At 44.6% G+C, this 18,814-nt stretch overlaps 1 long non-coding RNA gene across 1 annotated transcript in view; it reads right to left on the bottom strand.

Annotated features, from left to right (window-relative positions):
• The window catches only part of LOC117366186, a 181,009-nt gene extending 162,511 nt beyond the window's left edge, over positions 1–18,498 (bottom strand). The window contains exon 1 of the long non-coding RNA XR_004540507.1: positions 18,330–18,498. This is a non-coding gene — a long non-coding RNA (uncharacterized LOC117366186). The remainder of the gene's footprint in view (positions 1–18,329) is intronic.
• Between the last annotated feature and the right edge of the window lie 316 nt (positions 18,499–18,814).

The raw sequence follows: 18,814 nt of genomic DNA, 5'->3' as shown, positions 1-18,814 counted from the left end.
GCTGTCTCCCAAGATCTGAATATCAGGCCCCCACTTTCTTTTACAGATAGGTGCTTTTTTGACACCTAAAAATAGACTCTTCTTTATGGTCTTATCAACTGCAAATTTAAAAATCTTTTAAACATTGACTTTTTTTGTGTCCCAGTTTTCTCCTTCTCCTTTGGGCTTTTTTTTTGGTGCTATTATTTATATTAAAGATTTTTAGCACAATATCAACAAGCACAGAAACAGAAAAACAAAAAGAACAAAAACATATTTGTGTATCTGAAGATTAGCAACTGACAGAGTGATCCATGTATTGTTTCAATACCTTCCATTCATTGCTTTAGCAAGCTAGAAAAATAAACATCTCTTGCTCTTTAGGGCTTCTAACTTACATATTTCTAGTACAATGAAGCTTCATGTACTGCTTTCCCTTCTTTATAAACCTTTCCTGTCTATTTGAATACCATTTGACTGACTCCCTTTGGCCCTACTCCACCCCCAACTGGGGACCTGGCACAATTGCTCTCTGGAGCCACCTAGTGGGTATCTCTGTTGTTTGAAGGCTGGGAATGTCTGTGAATGACATGTAATGGCATCCCCAGCCCAGCTGATCCAATTAGCAATTGGCAGGTTTGGAAAATTATTTTCTGGCATGTCTTTCCAGCACTATAAAGAATGAAATAGTTCACACTGAGCAGAGGATTGAGGGGCAAAACTGGAAACAGACATGCTTCCCACTTCCATTCAACATCAGACCATTCGGAACATATAGTCAGCCCTGTTTTTTTCACTCAAACTGAGAATTTTCTGGCATTGCACAAAGCATAGGGAGGCTGAGTCACCAGAAAGCAGTGAAACTAATGGGTTTCTCGGGATCTTTTGTCACAAAGAATTCACATCTTAGGCGCCACTTCCAATGAAGCTATGAGGAGCTCTATCAACAGTCCCAGCATAGACGTCTGGGTGATGCTGTTAACAAAAAAGCCTCACTGTAGTTTAAAGCAGCGCATAGTTGTATTCATTGGTCCTTCTTGAATGTGAGATGGTCACTGGGGTCCATATTCATGGGGGGGAGGGGAATTTAACCATACCATACTGATTCTTGTATCCCGCAAATGTCGACTAGGAATAATTGTGGCTTACATAATATTAGAAATGATGCAGAGGTGTAGACCACATACAGGGGCAGTAATTAGTGGTGTCGTGAGGGTGAGAGGCACCTGGGGCGGTGGCAACCCTCCTCCACTCTCTTCTCTGCCTCCCACCTCCACACACACTGCTTCCCTTCCCCCATACCTCTGTAATGTTCCCGGCATGAGCAGCAACCCTCAAGCTGCTGTCACGCAGGCGTCAGCTTTTCCTCTGACGTCACTTCCTTGATGCAGGTCCAGGAAGTGATGTCAGAGTACGAACTGACGCTGGCATGCTAACTAGGGTTAGGCACAGGTAGTGTCAAATCAATTATGTTTGGCAGTTAAAATAGGACGCATCAAAAGCAGACCTATCTTTAACCACTTAAAGGGCTGATTCTGGAAGCGGCGCCTGCTATGGCAGGCACTTACAACACGAGAGCCTGCACATTTTAATCACTGACAGGCACTGCTTCCAGAATCGTGGCTTGATGGGATCCTAGACGCTGGAAATGTAGACCAGGGTTTCATAGGCCTATTTTTTCGGCATCTAGGGTCACGTCAGAATCACAGCCAGCAGCGCATAGTGATGCCAAAATTCGGCACCACCCCTAACTAAGCTACTTTCTGGGCTTTGGCGTCACTATGCGCCGCTAGCTGCTAGGGAGTTAGGCACCGGTTGGGGAGGCTGCTTAGTGGCAGCTATTTTTTTTTTAAATCAACTTTTAATTGGTTTTAAATGGCGGAGTCAATTACCGCATCGTTTATTACCGATTAAAACAATTATTTAAGGTGGAAGTAGGATGTCTACTGCCGCCTTTCGGCAGCCCGATGAGAATCAGCCTCTTAATCAGTTAGCGTTAAATATTAGATTAACCAGTTACGTTGCCGTGATCAAGAATGAAACCAGATATTCAATCCCAGTCACTGGATATGGCCCAGCAATGAATATCCTATCTGACCACTGGCATCAGGCAGTCAATCTGCAATCTGATGCTGGCTGAATATTGGGAAGACAAAGTTTTGAAAATTCAAAACACTGTGGCCCTGATTCTATAAACGTTGCCTAGTGTTAAGGCACTGCTCAGTGTGGTTGTCAATCAACCGCTAGGCGCTGTTTTCCATTTTTTTGTATTAATGGCCATGCACCAATGTTGTCATTAGTGTGTGGCCATTTTTAAAAATTTCCCCATGCTACTATCCATTGTGAAAGTGGTAAGGGCACATGTGGTATCCCTGCAGTAACCAATTAACACTTGATAACATAGATACACTAATTGGTTAGCACTGGAACTTCCTGTGCCCATAACACGCTCCCTCAAAATTGTTTGAAATATTTTGTAGTGCTCATCTAGAATATGCAGATTTTAGAGTTACCACAGGATGCTTCAGCACGTTCTAAGGTACTCCATTTTTAGCTACATTAGTTGCATGTTAGTGCCTAACACAGCTTAGTAAAAGGGCCCCTTTGTTATTAATTCCTTCCAGATCTGAAGTCGAGAGTTGCACGAGAACAGAAATTTCACCCATCTCCAGTGGCATAGGGAGAAAAGGAGGTGCTTGGAGTGGTGATGCCTGTAATTCCAGCACCATGCACCACTCACTGCATTTTTCACTGATGTGCACCTTCCTGCCCCACCTCACATGCCTCGTACCTCTTCAAAATCTTCAGCGGAGTAAGCAGCATCTCCTAGCTGCTGCTCACACTGGCCCCGGCTCTCCATCTGACATCACTTCCTGATCCCATGACCAGGAAGTGACATCAGAAGGAAAGCTCAGACAAGCAGCCGCTAGGAGTTACTGATGGCTGCTGCCAAAGATTTTGAAGAGGAGAGTGGGTGGAGAGGAGGAGAAATGCTGGCGCCCTGCCAAAATGGTACCCAGGGCAGTTCACCCTCCTCACTAAGCCACTGTTTATCTCCACCCATCCCCAATGAAATCTAACCCGTACCCGACCTTATCTTGGGTTACCAGATGTCCAGGAAAACCCGGACATATCCTCTTTTTAGAGGACTGTCTGGGTGCCCCAAGGGATTTCCAAAACCTGGCAGTTTGTCTGAGTTTTGGAAGGCTCCAAGCTTGGGGCCACATCTGGAGGGTTTCTGCGCATGAGCAGATGATGACATGAAAATGTTGCGTACATGAATGTGACATCATTGTGCCGACATCCGTACATCCATGGAGATCCTCCAGATGAGGCCCTGAGCTTGAAGGAGACGTGAGGTTCTTGTGGGGGCGGGGCTGGGGCAGAGTGGAGCGGTTCTGGGGGTGGAATGGTGCGGGGCTGAAGCGGAACGGGGCAGGGCCAGGTGTCCTCTTTTTATAAAGAGGAAATCTGATAACCCTACCCATATCACTAATATCCATTTCATCCCCACAATTTATCTCCTCCATCCCCAACCATAGCTGCAGGAGTTGATAATATTGCTTATTTGCTCACAGTCCTCTGTTTCCTCCAAATCACAACAGCCTTCCATGACTTTTTGGATGGTATTCGCTGTTCAACCAATGAATGTTCCAAGCCTCAGTCTGGTATTTCAAGTAGCTCTCTGGACATTCCAAGTCTCATTCTCGTGTTCCAACTGCATCTCTATATATGTTCTAAGCTTCATTCAGGTGCTCCAATAGCCTATCTCAGTGCATTCCACGCCTCATTCTGGAGTCACCAGAGATTTTGACTACACTCCTAGAGTTAGCCAACGGCAACTTCTTCCATACCTACAGAATTCCTGCAATCCCCATTTCTGTGCAGCTCTGTAATGAGAAGCCCAGTTAGAGAAGACACAAGATAGATCCTTCTTTGTTGTTGGCTCTGTCTGGTGGAATTTGATACTGAATAGTATCTGATGCATCTATAAGAACCATCTTCAGGTAAGTAAGTTACTTAATGCATAGCTTTTTATTCAGTAAACCACCTCAGATAGCGTTATATTTCACTACTGTGATATGCATTAATGCTAATGCGCTTGGGGATTTTCAGACTACCACCCGAGTAGCATAACTTGCTGTGGTAGAGATCTTCATTAATCCCTAATTAATGTTAAACCAGGATTAATGAGGATCTTTACCACAGCGATAGCTTTTTATTCATACATACTCAGAATAGGATTGATCTGAAGATTGTCAAATGAATTAGTATTATATTTTATCATTTTCTAATCACTATTTTAGTAGTAAATAGGAATTGGATTCCTTTTATTATAATAGGAGAGGAAGTTAAATTATGTGGCTATTAAGTAGTTATACCATGTAATTATTGATATGCTTGGATAATTATTAATATGTTTTTAGACTCTAATCTGTCTTAAACTCTGTAGGGATTAAACAGAATGTAAGTGCCTATTGAAATAAATTAAAATTAAATCTTATGAAAACCAATTTTGCAGAAGTTACAGTAGCTCCCAGTTCAGTAGAATAAAATTCAAGACTCTGCTCTGTCTTCAAATGCCTGCAACAATAATCCTTAAACTGCTGAACACTTCCATCTCCACAAGGAAGCTTCAGGCCTGCCAACAGGCCCTCCATTATCCCCACCCATAGCATCAATGAAACTAGCTAGTAGGAGGATTGTGCATTCATCTGCTCTGCATACTGCATATGGCATAAAAGTAAGACGTGAGTTATGGAAATCTGAGAGAACTTGGAGGAAGTTAGGTCAGGATGATTATGACAGTTATTGCATTCGGCTGCTAGAATATAAATCTTTGTGTGAAATTGAGTGTGATACATTTTTCCAGGAGTGAATTAAGTACGCTCAGAGTAAACCAAGGGAATTATCCAAAATTCCCAACAAATCGAAGGCCATCTTCTCACTGTTGAAAAACCTTTTCACACCCAACAATCAAACTTAGACATGAATCCCTCTCAAATTTCTTCCATGACAAGATATCAAAGATGTGAGAATCCTTAGACTTAGAAGCCAAAGCTCTGCCAAGCATCCCACAAACTGTACAAAATAACAACCTACACAAGATAGACTCTCTAGACAGCTTCAAACCAGTTTCCATTGACGACCTAAAAAGTACAATAGTCTCTCTACACCCTACAACTTCAATCCTGGACCCATGCCCATCCACCACATTCTAGCTACCAGCGAATCATTCCTGAACTCCATCTTACCTCTAATTAACGAGTCCCTACAATCTGGCATAATACCACAGAGCTGGAAATCTGCTGTAGTAAGAGCACTCCTAAAAAAAAACACCATGGACCCAGACAATCCAAGCAGCTATAGGACAGACTCAAATCTCCCATTCATCTCAAAAATACTAGAAAAGATTGTACTCACACAACTACGAGACCATGGAAACAAACCCACCCTCTCCAACTTCCAATCAGGATTCAGGAAACACCACAGCACAGAAACGGTGCTTCTAGACATTGTAGATGATCCTTGATGAGGGGAAAGACGCTCTACTGATCCTATTAGACCTGAGCGCCACCTTCGATACCATCAATCACTCCTCCTATCCAGACTACACTCTATCGGAATCCATGATGTCGCACTGGCATGGTTCTCCTCCTTCTTAAACGAAAGGTCTCAGAAAGTACTACTGAAACCCTCCTTATCGGAGCCAAAACCTCTCAACTATGGAGTGCCTCAGAGTGCACTACTATCCCCACTCCTCTTCAACATATATATCAAACCATTACTCGACATTGCAGAAAAACACCAAATCAAAATACACTCGTATGCAGACAACATGCAGCTTTACCTTCCGCTAGGTCAACACTGAGATGTACAAATGAAAAAATTCACTGCTGCCTAACAGAAATAAAAAAACTGGATGACTGCAAATAAACTACAGCTCAACGCATCAAAAACAGAACTTTTCTGGATACATAAAGACTCCTGCGCATACCCCATCTCTTTCCTGGGGAAATGACACCCTTACAGCCAAAGACAAAGTCTAGGAGTGATTCTCAACTCAAACCTGTCGCTCTCAGACCATGTTTCAAATTTAGTATCTTTATCCTTCCGCCAACTAAAATGCATCCGTGCTTACTTTTCAGAAAACGATTTTGCCCAGCTACTATACGCGCTTGTATTATCCTGCTTAAATTACTGCAACGCTCTACTAGTGGGCTTACCAGTAAAAACACTCTCTCATCTACAAGGTGTGCAAAACGCCGCAATCCAACTCCTAAAAACTTGGCCTTCCGCGACCATGTCACCCCTGCACTAACATCCATGCACTGGCTGCCTATCCAAAAATGATGTGCCTTTTAGCCTTGGTGCTAGCTTTCAAGACTTTCCACAAAATGACACCAAACTACATAGCATCAAAACTACAAAATTACATCCCAAACCGATCACTGATATCCCAAACAGAAAAATGGCTGGTCCTGCCACCAGGCCGCTCACTCACGTCTGAGACAGCCCGAAGACACTCATATTCTCATTACATACCCAGAATGTGGCACATCAATCCCCCATCCATTAGATCAATAGACAATCTTTGGAACTTCAGAAAAGCCGTGAAAACCTTCCTCTTTACAGCCCAGCTCCTTGAAGACCCACGTCTACACCCCGGACGGATGGAATCCCAAAGACACCACCTAATATACCAAATGGAATTTTGCTAAAACTCGCATGCCACCGCAAATATAACCTGAATTACTACCACATTCTCTGATAAAAAAGATGCAAAGAAAAGCTATTTCACTTCCAAGTATATCTACACTGAAAATGCTGCAATTTAAACCACCCTATATCCACTAAGTCTGTATTTGTAAATCTGCATGTTATGTCTATACTGTAATTGTTGTAATCTAAACCCCTTTGTCCATGCTTTAAATGATGTATGTCTCACTAAAATTTGTCCTACCCATACTATGAATGTACTCCTGTAACCCGTTCTGGGCTCCTCTGGGAGGATAGGCTAAATAAATGACTAATTAAGTAAATAAATATTTAACACTTTTAATCCTTGGGATCTTGCCAGATACATGTAACCTGGACTTGATGGACCTGTGCCTAGTCCCAGTATGGCAACTCTTATGTTCCTATGAGTTGAACCCCAAATATCAAGGCAGGTCCTCTAACCACTAATGCACCACCAGTAAGTCACATTACCAATAAGTTGGGTAGTAGCGTTGGAGGAATAAAACAGGGGAAACAAATCCACAAACTCAAATTCATAAAATAAAGAATGGAATTGTTCTAATCAGGACATTTTTACAATAGGTTGTGGTCATCAGTCTGATTAGGACTCTTTATTTTATGTGTTGTTCAACTAGGAAGGCAGCAGGTTCATCTCGAATTGTACGGATACTGACCTGTGAAATAAAGGTAGAGGCACGAGTAGCTGGTTTTAAGAAACGTTTGGACAAGTTCCTGGAGGAAAAGTCCATAGTCTGTTATTGAGAAAGACATGGGGAAAGCCACTGCTTGCCCTGTATTGGTAGCATGGAATGTTGCTATTCCTTGGGTTTTAGCCAAGTGACCTAGATTGACCACCGTGAGAACGGGCTACTAGGCTTGATGGACCATTGGTCTGACCCAGTAAGGCTATTCTTATGCTCTTATATTGTATGACTACATTACATTACATCCAAGCTACATCAGTCCCACTTTGCTCAGAAGCAGAGAAATGACTATGCATCCCCCCCAGGAAGATCTCTCCAAATGGAAACTGCACGCAAACGATCCTACACCCACTTCATCCCTTGGCTATAGAATCAACTGCCTGCACAGATAAATCCTGTGTACAACTTTAGGAAGGTGCCCGTCCCTTTAAGAGTGTCCAGAGCTCAGGCTGATATTGAGAAGGCAGGGCCCTTTAAGAGTTTGTCTAACCCTGCTAGGAGGGGGCGTGGCTTGTTGCCGAGGCTCCCATTTACTGAACTTTCCGCGTCAGATAGAGAGGAGAGACAGCTGGGACAAGGAGCTGAACAGAAGCTGGGAAGGAAGCCAGTCCTTCCAGCTGAACCATGGCCAGCACAAGGAAGTTTCCCTGAGGATTGAGAGATGGAGAAACTGGAAGCCAGCCAGTCCAAACCAGTCGCAAAAGCCCAACCTGAGGACTATGACATGGAGTACCAGGAAGACTATGTTTTGCCTAACTGGGAAGAACATTCAATGGACTGTTAAGCCAAGAAGTTTTTCTTTTCGCTCATGGGAGTTTTGAGTTTGTGGGGTTCTTTTTTTGGAGCAGTTTGTGCACTGCTCTGACTTGTGCTTGGGGGTTGAAGAAGGAAAACCTGAGCCTGTCTATTGGGAGGGCGGCAACACCTGTGGTGTATGGACATGCCCAGCCTGTTGGGGATTCGGCTCTACCCAACAGGGCCACAGCCAGAGCCAGAAAGAGAGTTTTCAAAGAACAAGTGTTTGGTGCATGTACTGTTCGGTTGGGCCCTGATTAAGGCCAGAAGGAAAAGTTAAGGACTTCTTTTTGGTTAATGGACTGGACTGACTCTGAAAGCACGGCTTGTGCTAAAGTGAGACTTATTTGCTTCCTATGAGGAATGAATTGAATTCATGGAAGCCTGTCCTTTTTGCTCTTGCCATTTCTGAAATTGTGTTTGGAGTTTTGTTTTCCATTAAAGTGTTTTGTTTTGATCAACCAGGAAATTTCAGTGTGAAATTCTGGGGAGGCACTGAGTGCTTTGTTCTATCACCTTTATTTAAACTTTGGGACTGGGATTCAGCGAAGCAACTAGGCCTAGCCAGGATCCTGTCCCACAATGGCCTTCTGAAAAGCAGTGACTTTCCTCTTCAAGTGAGCAGCTGCCAGCAGACAGACTCCTCTATACGAACACTTGTTTTGCAACGTCATGTCCTTACTTTACTGTGAACTTCTTTTGTAAATTACTGTGGATGTCTCTGTGCAAAAAGCCATGTCCTTAGCTATTGTGAATGTCTCTATAACTTACCGTATTTTCACGCATATAACACGTGCGTTATACACGATTTTACAAACCGTGCATAACCTTGCGCGTTATATGCGTGAGCGCGCTATATAAATTTTTTTTTACATAGTTCTCACCCCGCCCGACGCCCGATTCATCATCCGGAAGGACCGCTCGCACCCCCACCGCTCGCACTCCCACCCCGATGGACCGCTCGCACTCCCACCTGAAGAACCGCTCGCACCCCACAGCCTCCCCCCTCCCCCATGGAGAAGCTGTCTACCTTGTTTCCAGATGCCAGTGAGCCCAGCTGCTTCCTCTGCCGGCGGTCCTGCCCCTTCTCTGAGCCCTGCGCTACGCTGCTTCCTCTTCCGGCAGTCCCGCCCTTTCTCTGATGTCAGAGAAAGGGCGGGACCACCGGAAGAGGAAGCAGCGCAGCAGGGCTCAGAGAAGGGGCAGGACCGCCGGCAGAGGAAGCAGCTGGGCTCACTGGCATCCGGAAACAAGGTAGACAGCTTCTCCATGGGGGAGGGGGGAGGCTGTGGGGGTGCGAGCGGTTCTTCGGGTGGGAGTGCGAGCGGTCCATCGGGGTGGGAGTGCGAGCGGTGGGGGTGCGAGCGGTCCTTCCGGATGATGAATCGGGCGTCGGGGGGGGGGCATCAGGCTTTCAGGGTGGGGACAGGACTTCAAGGGGGAGAGGAGAGTCGGGGTGGCCGAAAGTAGAGTCGGGGTGGCCAGAGGAGAGTCGGGGCGGCATGCATGGTATACCCGTGAGCGCGGTATATAAAAATTTCTTTACATAAATTTGTGTTTCCCGCGCGCTATACCCGTGTGCGCGTTTTACATGGGTGCACATTATCTACGTGAAAATACAGTACTGTGAATGTCCTTTTGTAACCCGTTCTGAGCTTCTGAGATAGAAATTAAAATAAATAAATAATTTGTATGAAATATGTCATGCACCTGACACTCAACTTGCCCTTCTCTCTCTCCATACAGGTGGCAGACCTCAGGAAATGGGGCAAGCTCCTGTGGCTGCATGCCAGAAAATCCACCAGGGGGTGGGGATGGAACTGCTTGCCCAGTGGCATAGTAAGGGAGGGGGGGGGCGATCCGCCCCAGTTGCAGTCTTGCTGAGGGTGTGGCATCCCTCCTCCTCTCTGCACCCCCTCTCCTTGCCGCACGTGTGCATCCCTTGCCTTCCCTCATAACTCTTTTTACTTCCCTGGCGTGGGGTTGCTGCCCGCATTGGCACTCTCTTTGACATCACTTCCAGGACTTGTGCTTAGAAGCGACATCAAAGCCGACACCGACATGGGAATGCTGCTCGCTCTGGAAAAGTTAAAAAGGTACAGGGAATTGGAAGGGAGGAGGATCGAGCATGTGGCAGGGGGAGTACACATAGTGGGGGTGGGTTTGCATACAGTGGGGGGGGGGGGCAGAGATGATGGTGGGGGAGAGGTGCCACTGCCCTGGGCGCCTCTCACCCTTACTACGCCACTGTGCGTGCCTAGGGAGGTGAGAAATGAATTCATCTCAAAGACCCTCTTCACATCATAAAAACATAAGAATTGCCGCTGCAAGGTCAGACCAGTGGTCCATCGTGCCCAGCAATCCGCTCCCGCGGCGGCCCCCAGGTCAAAGACCAGTGCCCTACCAGAGCCCTACCTGCGTACATTCTGGTTCAGCAGGAACTTTTCTAACGTTGTCTTGAATCCCTGGAGGGTGTGTTCCCCTCCGGAAGTGCATTCCATTTCTCCACCACCCTCCGGGTAAAGAAGAACTTCCTTACGTTTGTAATGAATCTATCCTCTTTTAACTTTAGAGAGTGCCCTCTCATTCTCCCTACCTTGGATAGGGTGAACAACCTGTCTTTATCTACTAAGTCTATTCCCTTCAGTATCTTGAATGTTTCTATCATGTCCTCTCAGTCTCCTCTTTTCAAGGAAGAAGAGGCCCAGTTTCTCTAATCTCTCGCTGTACAGCAGCTCCTCTAGCCCCTTTACCATTTTAGTTGCTCTTCTCTGGATCTTTCGAGTAGTACCATGTCCTTCTTCATATACGGCGACCAGTGCTGGACGCAGTATTCCAGTTGAGGGCGTACCATGGCCCGGTACAGTGGCATGATAACCTTCTCCGATCTGTTCATGATCCCCTTCTTAATCATTCCTAGCATTCTGTTCACCCTTTTCGCCGCCGCCACCACCACACATTGCGTGGACGCCTTCATCGACTTGTCGACCAGTACTCCCAAGTCTCTTTCCTGGAGAGTCTCTCCAAGTACTGTCCCGAACATTCTGTATCCATGTATAAAATTTTTGTTACCGACATGCATGACACTTATCCATGTTTAACCTCATTTGCCATGTCGTGGCCCATCTCTCGAGCGTGTTTATGTCACGTTACAGATCTTCGCAATCCTCCTGCGTCTTCACTACTCTGAATAACTTTGTATCGTCTGCAAATTTAATCACCTCACTCATCGTTCCAATTTCTAGATCGTTTATAAATATGTTGAAGAGCATGGGTCCAAGCACTGAACCCTGAGGCACTGCACTGGTGATGCTTTTCCAGTCCTAATATTGTCCATTTACCCTCACTCTCTGTTTCCTATCCGCCAGCCAGTTTTTAATCCACGTGAGTATTTCACCCTTGATTCCATGGCTCGCAATTTTTCGAAGTAGTCGTTCATGTGGAACCTTGTCGAACGCCTTCTGAAAATCCAGATATACAATGTCGACTGAGTCACCCTTATCTATCTGCTTGTTTACTCCCTTGAAGAAGTGCAGCAAGTTCATCAAGCAAGATCTTCCTTTGCTGAAGCCATGCTGGAGGTCCTCATCAGATCGTGTCTTTCAAGGTGCTCAATAATGCGGTCCTTTATCAGTGCCGCTACCATCTTTCCCGGTACCGAGGTCAGACTCCCCGGTCAGTAGTTTCCCGGATCACCCCTCAAACCGTTCTTGAAGATTGGCGTAACATTCGCCACCTTCCAGTCTTCTATGCAAGCTACTAAAGCCTAACACAATGGCTGGTTCCTAAACCCCACAGTCAACTCTCAGGTGACTGTGTGCCTCTCTGAATATGTCATGGTCACATGTGTGGGTAAAAGAGTATCTGACTGTAACCTATGCCTTTTTTCCTCCTGTCTAGTTCAGGCACCACCTTTAACACCCTCTGGACGTGCAGCTGAAAGCGCTGGCCAGGTTGCAAAGGAGGAGGAGGAGATGATGGAGGAGGAAAAAGAGTTAGAGGAAGAAGATGAAAAAGGGAAAGAGAAGGAGGAGGAGGAAGAAGGAGAAGAGAAGGGAGACCTCCTTTGGCTGCACCCAGCCTCTTTCCCCCCTACTCATCCACCCATCCTGCACCCCAAGTTACCTCTCCTGACCACACCCAACCTCTTCCCCTCCCCACTCACCCGCCCCTCATGGACTCCATGTGCCCCTCCAGAAGCAGCTGAACTAACCTCAGGAGGTGCTTTTAAGCTCTCTAGAAGAGGTCCATGGCCTCCTTTCTCCTTCCCCACCCTCTCCAGTGCCAGGGCTGTGCATGTCCCGGGAATTCAGTCTATTGAAGAGGATTGGGGATGACGTTGGAAACCTTTAGAAGAACGCATGGAGAAGCTAGAGCATGGTGAAGGGTGCATATTTGTTGCCTATGGTCATGTTCATAGCCAAGGGCCAGACCTCTTCTACAGCTATTAGTCTGCCTCCATACCTCCTGAGGCAGCTCCAGCAACTCTTGGGAGCCCTCTCCCCTCCCGAATGTTGTTTAGCCCTTCCCCATTTTTATTGTGTCCCTAGTTATTCCTCCTCCTAGATGTTATTTTTGATATTTTTCTTGTTTTATATAAAAAAGTTTCAAAATTAAAGTTTGACATTTGGTTACATATGTTCCTGTGTGCGTTTCTCTGGCTGCCCATGGCTCCTCTGTATGATTATGTTTAGTGGACAGAGTGGAAGGGAGACAAGGGTCAGGTTCTGAGCCAGACTGTCATGCTATTACAAGGGATGGTTTCCAAGTTTATTTAAATCTTGATATACTGCACATCAAATGTCTGAGAGGTTTACATTATAAATACATTTTAAAAAGTAAAGTACAGGGATTAGCAAAAAGACAAACAATATGATACACAAGGAACATGGGACAGAAATACAATATGTCATTAGAAAAGAGAACAAAGGTAGATTACAAAAGAGAATAGGGTATAAATCTAAAAGAAACCAATCCTTATCTAGGCTTAGAATAAATCCCATCTTTATTTAAGTCAAAAGAAAGTACGCCTTAATAAAAATAGTTTCTTATTCTTATGCTTCATAAGCATCTTTGAAGAAAAAGGCTTTAAGGATAGATTTAAACCTAGCCAGTGGAGTCTCGAGACAATGATAGGAAGGCAGAGCATTCCATAATGGAGGGGCTGTAACTGAAAAAATAGATTTGTGAGTGGTATCGTAAATAATATGACAAACTGAGGGTACAGTGAGAAGAGTTTGTTGACTAGAGCTCTGCGTTCATGAAGGATTGTATGGAAGAAGTAATCTGTCAATAAACGCTGGAGAATGTTCCTGCCTGATTTTAAAAGTATGAAGCAAAATTTTGTATGTCAGTCGGTGAGTAATTGGCTGACAATGAGCAGCAATCAAAAGCGGAGATACATGATCGATTTATTTTTTTTTTTTTGCTTTAGATAGAAGTTTACCATATATTCTCATGAGAATTCGTGGGAGCCAGTCAAGAAGGCACTCAGCGCCGAGCAGCAGCGCCAAAGCGCACTCCTGCTCGGTGCTGCTCAGTGGCTGAAGAAATCCGATCTCACGGCAGCCACCACCGACCTGGTTAGCAACAGAGTAGGAGCGCGGAAAGCTCCTGCCTGCTGCACCTCTGGACCACCAGGGATTGGCAGAGGAGGTACGAGGACAGGGCAGGGAGGGGGGCTGACAGGGGAGAGAGCAACCTAGAACCCCTATAGGTCATACTTGCAAAAGTTAAAACTGACCTAAAAGCCTTCTTATTTAGAGATACTTTCAGATACTTTCAGTTAGACCTTTATCCACGACATTTTGGGAGCCTGGACAATCTATAGACAATCCCCACTTCCCTTTCTTCTCTTCCCTCCTCTCCTGTTATTTTATTATGTTCTTTATCTTATCTTCAACCCCCTTTCCTCCCTCTAGATTTCATTTTCTCCCCATTTACTTATATTGTAAATTACTTAGACGCTATGACAATAGGCAGTATATCAAGCTATTAATAAACATTACATTTGAAACTAGAAAGGAAATAGTGTCTGTTAAATTGCAGCTATGTCGACCGTGTTTCTGCTGCCTGACATGTCTATCCATACTGATGTCTCGTTTTCTCCCTTCTTGCCGATGATCAGCATGCGTCTGAGCCTCTAGCTACTGCTAGGGAAGAAGGGGAGGAGGAGGGAGGGCAGCTAGGAACATCTCGAGCAGCCCCTCCTCTTCCCACATCAGCTGCTGCAGGAGCAGCAGCAGCACCAATCCTTCCTCCCTCACCAGAGCACAGCAGCGGAGGGGGAAGTGGCTGAGGAGGGGTATGTGGGAGATGAGCTGGAGTACCTGGAGAAGGAAGAAGAAGTGGAGAGTGATGGTGATGAGCTGGGGAACCATCAAGTCCTGCCTCGACATCTTGGTCCCCTCCCTGAGCTGGAAGGCCAGCGAATAGTGGATGTTGGCAACAGCATCGACCAGGAGCAGAGCCTGCTCAGGGCAGAGGTTGCGGGGCTACAAGAAGTGGTGTCATCTGTGAGGATGACTCTGGAGGTCCTTGCCGGGGAGGCAAGAGCCACACGTGAGTGCCTCACCTTCCTGGTCACTGAGCAAGCCATCACCTGGTGTGCTCACGAGTACATGCAGGCCATCCATGCCAACCTTCTCGCCCAGCTCATCGCCCAGGGTCACTCTTCTGTGGATCCAAGAGCTTGGTTCACCCCAAATGGCTCCTCCAGACAGGCCTCCAGCAACCAGGGCTCCAACCCTGGCATATCCGGCAGTCAGCCCTGATGTCAGGGCTGCGGAAGGGACCTTTTTAGGACTCTGCCTCTCTCCCTAGAGTCATCTTGCTGAGCATCAGGCCATGGTTGTGCAGCCAGATACTCTTGAGTGGTAAAATAATTGCAGCTTTTTGCTGGATTGTTTTTCTGGTAATAACATGGCATGCGGTGTTCACTGCAAGCTATATTATTACATTTGTATACTAATGAGCTGTTTTACATCAATTTCAATGTTTGGCATCTCATTTAAGTGTAACTCTCTGCAACTTAAATACCATGTGTTACGGTAATATAACTTGCATTAGTGCTCTTTAATATGCATTAAGGGACAAATAATGCATGTTACAGTCATAAGGCAACTTGATAACTACCGTACTCTCCTTAAAGTCTTATTTTGGAGCTGCTCCTTCAAACTTTTTAAAAAACTGTATTCCTCATTTTAACATAGTTGCCTTTTCAAAAGTTAAATGCTGACATAGTAGATTCGCCCAGTGACTTCATTTCAGTTTTTAACTCAGATTTGATCATTGAAACCAAGCCAACACCATTACTTCTCACGTGAAGTCTTGCATGCCACTAAGATCTAGGTGTAAAATAGCTCTCCTTTTTGTCAGTTCCTGAATCAGCTGCTCCGTGAAGCAGTCATGTTTACATCTAACAGCTTTATTTCTCTACCATTTTCTGATGTGATATTTATCCAGTCAATATTGGGGTAATAGAAATCAGACCAAATCAAAAATAGGAAGCAACAGGCAAAATTAAGCAAACCTGGTGTCACAAATTTCATCCAAAATCCTTAGATTCCTCGGAATCCCAAACTTTTTTGATGCACAAGACTTAACATATCATATGTTTGTGTGTGTGCCTGCAAGTGCTTGTCTGTGCATGTGTGTGTGTACAGTATATGTATAAATGTTTGTGTGTGTGTGTTCCTGTGTGTGCATGTACATGCATGTGTGTATGAGTGTGTGTGCATATGTTTGTGTATGTGTGTGCATGTTTGTGTATGTTCCTGTGTGTGCATGTGTGTATGAGTATATATGTATATGTTTGTGTGTGTTCCTGTGTGTACATGTTTGCACATGTGTGTATAAGTGTTTATGTTTGTGTGCAAGCTTGTGTGTGTGTTTCTGCGTGTGCATTTGTATGAGTGTGTGTGTATATGTTTGTGTATATGTGTATGTTTGTGTGTTCCTGTGTGTGCATGTCTGTGCAAGTGTATATGAGTGTATGTGTGTATATATGTTTGTGTATGTGTGCATGTTTGTGTATGTTCCAGCATGTGTATATGAGTATGTATGTATATGTTTGTGTACGTGTGCATGTTTGTATATGTTCCAGTGTGTGCATGTGCATGTCTGTGCATGTGTATATGAGTATGTATATATATGTTTGTGTATGTGTGCATTCTTGTGTATGTTCCTGTGTGTGCGTGTGCATGTCTGTGCATGAGTGTATGCGTGTGTGTGTAGTTTTTTCAGTGCTGCCAACTTAGGGTTACATTTTCCTATACCTCTCTCTAGATTTCCAATGGACAGCTCTGGCAGTCAGAAGAGATGCCAGCGACTCTCTCTGGGAATGAAAATACCCTATGACTGATCCTTCAGGCGCTGAAAATGTACATATACCAGAAGTAACAGCATGATTGAAATTTTAAAAAGAGCCGTTCTTCTTTAAGAGTAATAGGGAAACAGGTTTTGGTGAACTGATTGAAGAAGCTTTCGCGGGTTGGTGGATTAATGTTTGTAAGAGCATGCCACAGGGTTTGGAGTAAACAGGTCATCGTTTGTTTGTGAGGTACAGCAAACTAATCATGTGGATCAACTGGTACCCTGACAGTGATCGAGATACTATCCTGAAATTAAAGACAGTCTGCTCAATATTTAAACTCCACTGTCAGAGATTCTTTTGAATGGCAACAGCATTTAAATAATGATGGATATTCAGTGTCACTATTGGGATAGCAAGCGGCACTGAAAATCTTGGTAGAGCGGACTGCATCGCAACTATCCAGATCATGGCTATATTCAGACTGCATTCTGGACAGCACAGATTGTGAGCCCTCCACCTTGAGCTACAACTAAAAAAAAAAGGATGAGCCAAATCCAGACTAACTAATTAACTCACTCGCTATCTGTCTAATTAAGGGACTCTTTTACTAAGCTGCATTACGGTAAATGCTAACATGAGCCAACATAGCAAAAAAAATTAAAAAAGAGCCTAGTACAGGATAGATTTGGGATGTGTGCATTAGATTAGGATGTGTGCGTGCTGTGTGCTAATTATTTTTTTGGGGGGGGACATATCAGGGGCAGAAAGTGGGAATTCCTGTTCTAACCAGTTAGTGAAGCTACATTACCGCACTCTGACTAGATAACAAATAACACAGGGGCCCTTACCACCTACAAAATAGATGATGATAAGTGCCCCGAGCCTCACAGAAAAAAAAAAAAAAAAATGGCCATGTGCTAATGGCAATACAATCCACAAAAAATAGGGAGAACATAGCAAATGATAGTAGCAAAGTAAATGATGGCAGATAAGCCCCGAATGGTCCATCCAGTCTGCCCAAACATACACGTCTATAATTTAATGATTTAATTTAAATTGTTCTTTTTCTTAGCTATTTCTGGGCCAAAAACCCCGAGCTGTGCATCTACTGCAGTCTCCGTCAAAGCTCACTCCAGCTTATCTAAACCATCCCAGCCCATTCTCAACAACCCCACCTTGGATACTCCAAAGCAAGAAAACAAGTGGGTAATGTATAATGTATAATTATAAAGTCCTTTGCCTTTGCTGCTGGACCCAACACGGTCCGTGTTTCGGCTTCTAATGAAAGCCTTCCTCAGGGGTGAAGATGTCAATCTCCAGGCTCGTGACCAAGAACACGAGGGCTTGAAAAGACGCTAAGAAATGTACAAATTTCACTCAAAAACTCAAGAAATGCCATATGGCTTTGCGGGTGCAGGCAGCATTGAAGCTAAGCAGGAGCAACAGCAATTGCTCTCCATCCCCCTCACAAACATGCATGCACCCTAGGCGCTCCCACATTGTGCAGGCTGGAGATGGTGTAAGAGACTCCAAACACTCCGCATGGAAAACACGGACCGTGTTGAGTCCCACTCTTCATCACCGTACATTGTGACTTTCTTTTAATCTTGGGAGATTTTTAAAAATATTATCAATAAATTATTTATACTTTTATTGGGGTTTTTTTTCCTGTGTCATACTATATTTTTAACTCGGGCCCAGTGCAAATTGTTCTTACTCATAGCAACGTTGTCTTTCTTACCTTTCATGGCTGTAGATCAACAAGGTTGAATAAAGTCAGTCCTGGTTTTACATACCTGAAGTTCCTACATTTCCTTGAAAAAGAAACAGGGATGACACAGCTTCTCCTTGCAGACTTGTTACACTGTGACCCCAGCAGTGTGCTTGCACTGGCTGCCTGTGCCCTCTGCCTCTCCACTATAATTAATTTTCCACTTCTTACATCCTCTGTGGAACTCTGCAGCTCTTAAGTTTCTTAAGCTCTTTCAGAATAGTTTTATCTGTAATTAATAACAAAGTAGTGTCAGGTAATTACCTCCCATTGAAGTCTGAAGTCTTGGAGAATTAATTAACAAGTCAATCTGCTAAATGGGTATTTTAACTCTGACTTGGATAATCATAGATTCTGCTTTGCAAAAAGGGATAGGTCCCTGGATCCAAAAAGATATAACTGGGAACTCTCCAGGTTTCAAAGAATCTCTGACTCTTCAGGCAGGATATCAGGATCTCCTATAGCGGTCCCATGCACTATTTGAAATGTGACAGCTTCCCATTCTTTCCT

Source organism: Geotrypetes seraphini, chromosome 8 (genome assembly GCF_902459505.1).
Source record: "Geotrypetes seraphini chromosome 8, aGeoSer1.1, whole genome shotgun sequence".
Classification (NCBI taxonomy): Eukaryota; Metazoa; Chordata; class Amphibia; order Gymnophiona; family Dermophiidae; genus Geotrypetes; species Geotrypetes seraphini.
This window is presented reverse-complemented; position numbering and strand designations above follow the sequence as displayed.